This window comes from Diceros bicornis, chromosome 1 (assembly GCF_020826845.1).
Source record: "Diceros bicornis minor isolate mBicDic1 chromosome 1, mDicBic1.mat.cur, whole genome shotgun sequence".
NCBI lineage: Eukaryota > Metazoa > Chordata > Mammalia > Perissodactyla > Rhinocerotidae > Diceros > Diceros bicornis.
Genome location: NC_080740.1, coordinates 807,477 through 815,699, shown reverse-complemented (window position 1 = coordinate 815,699; position 8,223 = coordinate 807,477). Strand labels below are relative to the sequence as shown.

The window sequence follows — 8,223 nt, the reverse complement described above, 5'->3', positions numbered from 1 at the left end:
GATCTTAAGGTTTTGTAGTTTTTCTGTAGAATCCATATAGGCTAAGTGCCAAGATATATGTGAGAACTCACTCTCCTACTATTAATACTTACTGTTCAGTGGAAATGATTAGATCATTTTTCTTGGCTAAGATTTCTTGTGCCCTCAAATGCACCAGAGAGGGAGACATAAAGAAGACGAGCCAAAGATGGGAATGGTCCTGTTTGAATCTTTTACTGCTTCCACTTGCCAATTTTGTTTGCAATTATCCCTGGGCAGGATTTTGAGCATAGCAGAGATCCAACTTCTTTCCTGTCTTTGAGGTACTTACAAGTGGGAAAGAAACAATACTTTCCATTCATGGTGTCAATGTCGCTGTGGCGAGGGGCACAGGCTCTGTGGGAGCCCAGGAAAGGGCACAGTGGGAGCACCACTGGGGTGAGGGTGGGAAACAGAGAGGGAGCATCCTGAGAAAGGTGTGACTGAGTTGATCTTGAATGATGAATAATAAACCACTCATATGCAATCCATGTTTTCAGGTGTAGAAACTACTGCTTCCAGATCACAGAGACTGTTGAACATAGTGGTGATGATTGGAAACATGGCAGAAATGGTGCTATTATCATAAGATTTATTGTTTTTCCTTTTTTTAGAAAAAAATTAATGAAGATGACCAAACTTCCTAGTTATATTGACATAAAAAACTTCTTTTATCCACAAGCCAGTTTTGGGATCTCAGCAAACGCCTTCCTTCTTCTCTCCCACATCTTCACTTTGGTCTTTACTCACAGGGTTAAGCCCACTGACATGACAGTTAGTCACTTGTCCCTAAAACACATACTGCTGCTCTTCACCAGAGCAATATTGGTGTCCTCAGACTTGTTCAGGTCACGGAATATTCAGAACGATGTAAGGTGCAAGGCAGTAGTCTTGTTAAGTAAGGTGCTGAGGGGCCTCTGCATCTGCACCTGCACCACCTGCCTCCTGAGTGCGCTCCAGGCCATCACCATCAGCCCCAGCAGCTCCTCCTTGGCAAAGCTCAAACACATTTCTCCAAATCACACCCTAGGATTCTTCCTTTTCTCGTGGGTCCTCAACGTGTCCATCAGTAGCCACCTTCTGCTCTACACTGTGGCCACCTCCAATGGGTCTGAGGCCAGTCTTCTGTTTATCATGAAGCACTGTTCTTTTTTGCCCATGAGCTACATGCACAGGAGCATGTTTTCCACACTAACGACATTGAGAGATGTCACCTTCATAGGTTTCATGGTCCTCTCTAGTGGCTACATGGTGATTATTTTGTATAGACATAAGAGGTTGTCCCAGCACCTCCACGGTACCAGCCCCTTCCCAAGAGTCTCACCAGTGAAAAGGGCTTCTCAGACCATCCTGCTGCTGGTGAGTTGTTTTGTCTTCCTATACTGGGTGGACTTCACTTTCTCATTTTCAGTGCTTGTGACATGGATAAATGACCCTCTATTGGTGTGGTTCCAGATTATTGTGGTCAATAGCTATGCCACCATTAGTCCTTTGGTGCTAATCCATGCAGATAAGCGAATATTCAAGATTGTGCAAACTCTGTGGTGGAAGAAGAAATAAGGTTTAAAAAAATTAATGGAAATTTACAACTAATATGCATTTGACAGTCCCCAAATAGTTTTATGTATTGCATGGGTTATTTTTCTGAATAAATTCATTGAGAGTTATTACTAATTCTCTGTTATATCTGTTATATAAACATTTGTAATGTGGTTGGCAAATACAATTGATTCAATTATACACATCAGTCATATATCTGTAGGCTTTTTTTTTTTAACTTTTTTTTTGTGTGTGTGTGAGGAAGACCAACCCAGAGCTAACATCCGATGCCAATCCTCCTCTTTTTTGCTGAGGAAGACTGGCCCTGGGCTAACATCCGTGCCCATCTTCCTCTACTTTATATGGGATGCCGCCACAGCATGGCTTAACAAGCGGTGCATCCGTGAGAGCCTGGGATCCGAACTGGCGAACCCCAGGCCCCCGCAGCGGAGTTCATGCACTTAACCGCTTGTGCCACCGGGCCGGCCCCCCTCTGTAGGCTTTTAATTTTTTGGCTTTCCATTCTGTTTTTTTGTTTTGTTTTGTTTTGTGAGGAAGATCAGCCCTGAGCTAACATCCGTTGCCAATCCTCCTCTTTGTGCTGAGGAAGACTGGCCCTGGGCTAACATCCGTGCCTATCTTCCTCCACTTTATATGGGACGCTGCCGCAGCATGGCTTGACAAGCGGTGTGTTGGTCCGCATCCAGGATCCCAACCTGGGAACCCCAGGCCGCCAAAGCGGAGCACGTGAGCTTCACAACTATGCCACCGGGCCAGCCTGCTTTCCGTTCATTTTTGCATCTCTGGCCAGATTTCTGGGAACATTGTCTTTTTCTTCAATTATATTATTGGAAATTCTTTTATTGAACATTGATTATAGGTAAATGCTCCCCCTTGATCTAAAATGTCTTTTATTTATTTCTTAAAGTCAAATAAAGTATAGTTGATTCTCGTTATTTGTGGGAGTTAGTTCTACAGTGTTGCTGAAAACACTGAATTAGCAGATATTGATCCATTGTTCCTAAGGAAAATGCAAGGTTAGGTTAGCGTGAGCCTCTGGTCACAGCACGTTCATCTACTGATCAATACACAAGCTTGTTTTGTGTGTGTTTCTATTAAGACAATGTATTCAATATTATTGATTAACAGTGAACTCATGGCCACCAGCGCTGTAACTCATGCCTCAAGGAAGTCTACGTCACGAGCAAATTTTCCCTGTAAAGCGCGTCACAGACTTCTGCGTTTTGTCACACTGGGCAGCACATCCTCACTGCACTTGGCAGCCATCCTAACAGCAAAATCACCAACAAAAAAAGCACAAAAATGCAAAAATGTGGCACTAGATATATCAGAAAAAGACACTGGTTTACCGTATGAGAGCTGAAACAAGATCAGAGCATTGCCCTGTTGACTTACCTGGGAACGTGGATGCCAGCTGACTCAAGGTTTTGCTTTTCTGTGCACGTCCCCAAATCACTGTGAAAGTACTGGGAGTAGTGCTTTTGGGGTTACAAATGAATTTTAATGAATAAGTGAAATTGCAAATATGGATAGTTCTATGTTCACAATTTCTTACAGTGTTAGAATAAAATTTTCTTTTCTCTTGGCTTTCATTATAGATTTTGTGAATTATGCTGACATTCATGGTATTTTTAGGTAGCTTGTTTTCCTTCCCTCTGACTAAATTCAATTTTTTCCTTAACATTGGTGTTCCTATTACATTGTGCTGTGTCTGTCTATGGATACCCACTTTTTAAAAATCACATTTATTTGATATCCCACATCATTCCCATTTCCTGTATTTGTCACTTCTATAAGATTCTAGATCTTTATTTTTTCAAATATTATATCTTTGTTTTCTCCACTTCTCTAATTCTGAATTTCTAACATATTGTAGAATACACCTTCTCATTTTATTCTTTGTATCTCTTAATCTCTTTTACATATTTATTTATGTTCTTCTGGTTTTATTGAGATATAATTGATGTACAATATTGTGTGAGATTAAGGTGTACAATGCGATGACTTGATACATGTATATATTGTAAAATGTTTACCAAAATAAGGTAAGTTAATGCATCCTTTTTCTCACAAAATTATCGTTTTGTTGTTGTGGTGGTGAAAACATAGAAGCCCTATTTCATAGCAACTTGCAAGTATACGATACAGTTACCTATGTTAACTATGGTCACCATGCCGTACATTAGGTCCCTGGAACTTATTCATTTTGTAACTGAAAGGTTGTAACTGTGACCAACATCTCCTCATTTCCCCACCTCTCCATCTCGGGCAACCACACCATTCTATTCTCTGTTTTATAGAGTTCAATGTTTTTAGATTCCACACATAAGCGGTATCATATGGTATTTGTCTTTCTCTGCCTGACTTATTTCATTTAGGACAACGCCCTCAAGTCCATCCATGTTGTCACAAATGGCAGGATTTCCTTCTATTTTATGGCTGTATAATATTCCACTGTGTATATAACACATTTTCTTTATCCATTCATCCATCACTGGACACTTAGGTTTTTTCCATATCTTGGCTATTGTGAATAATGCTACAATGAACATGGGAGTGTAGATATCTCTTCGATATAATGATTTCATCTTCTTCAGTTATATATCCAGAAGTGGGATTGCTGGATCATATGGTAGTTCTAGTTTTAACTTTTTGAGGAACCTCCATACTGTTTTCTATAGTAGCTGCACTAATTTGCGTTCCCACCAGCAGGGCACAAGGGCTCCCTTTCCTCCACGTCCTCACCAATGTTTGTTATCTCTTGTCTTTTTGATAATAGCCACTCTAACAGGTGTGAGGTGATATCTCATGGTGATCTTGATTTGCATTTCCCTGATGATTAGTGATGTTGAATACCTTTTCGTGTACCTGTAGGCCATTCATATGTCTTTTTTGGAAAAATGTATTGAGTTCCTAGGTCGATTTTTAAATCAGATTGCTTGTTTTCTTGAAATTAAGTTGTTTGAATTCCTTGTATATTTTTGATATTAACCCCTTATCAGATTTGTGGTTTGCAAATATTTCCTCCCATTCCCTAGGTTGCCTTTTCATTTTATTGATGGTTTCCTTTGCTCTGTAGAAGCTTTTTAGTTTGATGTAGTCCCACTTGTTTACTTTTGCTTTTGTTGCTTGTGCTTTCGGTGTCATATCCAAAAAATCATTGCCAGGACTGATGGCAAGGAGTTTTTTGTGTGTTTTCTTCTAAGAGTTTTAGAGTTTCAGGTCTTAAATTTAAATTCTCAATCCATTGTGAGCTAATTTTTGTGAGTGATGTAAGATCAGAGTCTAAATTCTTTTTTAAAGCTTTATTGACATCTAATTGACATACAACGTTGTCTAAGTTTTAGGTGTACAACGTGTTGATTTGATACACTTATATATTGCAAAATGATTACCACCATAGCATTAGCTAACACTTCCATCATGTCACGTAATTACCATTACTTTTTTGTGGTGAAAGCAGTTAGGATCTACTCTCTTAACAACTTTCAAGAACGTAAGACGTTATTGTTAACTAGATGGGCGTCCAATTTCACTGTTTTGCGTGTAGATATCCAATTTTCCCAACACCATTATTGAAGAGACTATACTTTCCCCACTGAGTATTACTGGTTCCCTTGTCATATATTAGTTGACCATATATGTATGGGTTTATTTCTGGGCTCTTGATTCTGTTTCATCGGTCTATGTGTCTGATTTTATGCCAGGGCCATACTGCGTTGATTACTATAGCTTTGTAATATAGTTTTTTTTTTTTTTTTAAAGATTTTATTTATTTATTTTTTTCCCCCAAAGCCCCAATAGATAGTTGTATGTCATAGCTGCACATCCTTCTAGTTGCTGTATGTGGGACGCGGCCTCAGCATGGCTGGAGAAGCAGTGCGTCAGTGCGCGCCTGGGATCCGAACCCAGGCCGCCAGCAGCGGAACATGCGCGCTTAACCGCTAAGCCACCGGGCCGGCCCTGTAATATAGTTTGAAGTCAGGAAGTGAGATGCCTCCAGATGTATTCTCTGTCAAGATTGCTTTGGCTACCCGAGATATTTTGTGGTTCCATACAAATTTTATGATTATGTTTTTTTAATTTCTGTGAAGAATGTCATTGGAATTTTGATAGAGATTGCATTGAATCTGTAGATGGCTTTGGGTAGTATGGATATTTTAACATATAACAAATAATATTGTCTTCCTATCCATGAACACTGGATGTCATTCCATTTATTTGTGTCCCCTTCAATTTCTTTCATCCATGTCTTATAGTTTTCAGTGTATAGATCTTTGACATCCTTGATTAAATGTATTCCTAAGTATTTTATTGTTTTTGATGCTACCATGAATGGGAATGTTTTCTTTAATTATTTTTCAGATAGTTCGTTGTTAGTGTACAGAAATGCAAATGATTTTTGTTTGTTGATTTTGTGTCCTGAAACTTTACTGAATTCATTTATTGCAAACAGTTTCTTGGTATAGTCTTTAGGATTTTCTATATACAAGATCATGTAACCAGCAAACAGAGACAATTTTACTTCTTCCTTTGTGATTTGAATGCCTTTTGTTTCTTTCTCTTGCCTAGTTGCCCTGGCTAGGACTTCCAGTGTATGTTGAATAGGTGTGGTGAAAGTGGGCACCCTTGTCTGGTCCCTGATCTTAGAGGGAAAACTTTTACCTTTCCCCATTGAGTATGATGTTAGCTGTGGGTTTGTCACATATGGCCTTTATTATGTTGAGGTATGTTCCTTCTATACCCAATTTGTTGAAAGTTTTTATCATGAAAGTACGTCCAAATTTGTTAAATGCTTTTTCTGCATCTATTGAGAGGATTATGTAATTTTTAGCTTTCATTCTATTAATGTGCTGTGCCACATTTTTCAATTTATGTAGGTTGAATCATCCTTGCATCCCAAGGGTGAATCTCACTTGATCACGGTATATGATTCTTTTAATATGCTTTTTAATTCAGTTTGCTAATATTTTGTTGAGAATTTTTGCATCTATCCTCATCAAGGATATGGCCTGTAGTTTTCTTTTCTTGTAGCATTCTTATCTGGCTTTGGGATCAGGTTAATACTGGCCTTGTACCATTAGTCTGAGAGTGTTCTATCCTCTTCAAATTATTGGAAGTGTTTGAGGAGTATTGGCACATTTCTTTAAATGTTTGCTAGAATTTACCAGCGAAGCCATCTGGTCCTGGGCTTTTCTGTGTTGGGCAGTTTTTGATTACTGATTCAATTTCCTTACTTGTTCTTGGTATGTTCAGAATTTTCATTTTTTCATGATTCAGAATTGGTAGATGTAGGAGTCTAGAGATTTACTCTTATCTTCTAGGCTGTTCAATATGTTGGCTTGTAATTGTTTTTGGTTGTTTCTTATGAACCTTTGTATTTTTTTAGTATCAGTTGTAATGACTCCTTTTCACTTATAATTTTATTTATTTAAGTCTTCTCTCTTTTTTTCTTGGTAAGTCTAGCTAAAGATTTGTCAATGTAATTAATCTTTTCAAAAAACCAACTCATAATTTGGTTGATATTTTCTATTGTTTTTCTCATCTCTTTTCATTTATTTCTGCTCTGATCATTTTTATGTCCTTCCTTCTGCTAACTTTGGGCTTAGTTTTTACTTCTTTTTCTACTTCCTTGACGTATAAAGTTAGGGTGTTTATTAGAGATCTTTCTTTTTTCTTAAGGGAGACATTTATCACTATAAATTTCCCTCTTAAAATTGCTTTTGCTTCATCCTGTAGATTTTGGTATATTGTGTTTCCATTGTAGTTTTCCCCAAGATATTTCTCAATTTCCCATTTGATTTCTTCTTTGATCCATAAATTGTTCAATAGTGCATTGTTTAATTTCCACAAATTTGTGGATTTTTCCATCTTTCCTCTTGTTGTTGATTTCTAGTTTCATATCTTTGTACTCAGAAAACATTGTTGGTACAATTCCAATCTTCCTAAATTTGCTAAGACTTGTTTTGTGTCCTATCAATATAGTCTATGCTGGAGAATGTTCCGTGTACACTCGAGAAGAAGGTGTATCTGCTGCTGTTGGGTGGAACATTTTGTGGATGTCTGTTAGGTACATTTGGTGTAATGTGTGGTTCAGGTCCAACATTTCCTTGTTGATTTTCTGTTCTATGATCTATCCATTGCTGACAGTGGGGTATTGAAGTCCTCTATTGTGGTGTTGTCTATTTCTCCCTTCAGATCTCTTAGTATTTGCTTAATAGATTTAGGTGCTCCAATGTTGGGTGTGTATATATTTATGACTTTGGTATCTTCTTGATGAATTGACCCCTTTATCATTATATAATGACCTTCTTTGTCTCTTGTTACTGTTCTTGGCTTAAAATCTATTTTGTCTGACATAAGCATGGCTGTGCCTGCTTTCTTCTGGCTTCCACTTGTTTGTACTACCATCTTTCATCCCTTTGCTTTGAGCCTCTGTGTGTCTTTAGAGCAGAAATGGGTCTCCTGTAGGCAGCATATTGTTAGGTCTTGTTTTTTTCTTAAGCATCTAGCCATTCTGTGCCTTTTGATTGGTGAGTTCAATCCAATTACATGTAGAGTGACTGTTAATATGTAAGAACTTACTAATGCCATCTTATCATTTGCCTTCTGGTTGTTTTGTGTCTTTGTTGTTTCTTTTCCTCT

The 8,223-nt window shown here is 38.1% G+C and overlaps 1 pseudogene; it reads left to right on the top strand.

Moving 5' to 3' along the window:
* The first annotated feature begins 508 nt into the window (after positions 1 to 508).
* LOC131406338 (vomeronasal type-1 receptor 5-like) lies at positions 509 to 1,578 on the top strand (annotated as a pseudogene).
* Positions 1,579 to 8,223: the final 6,645 nt, after the last annotated feature.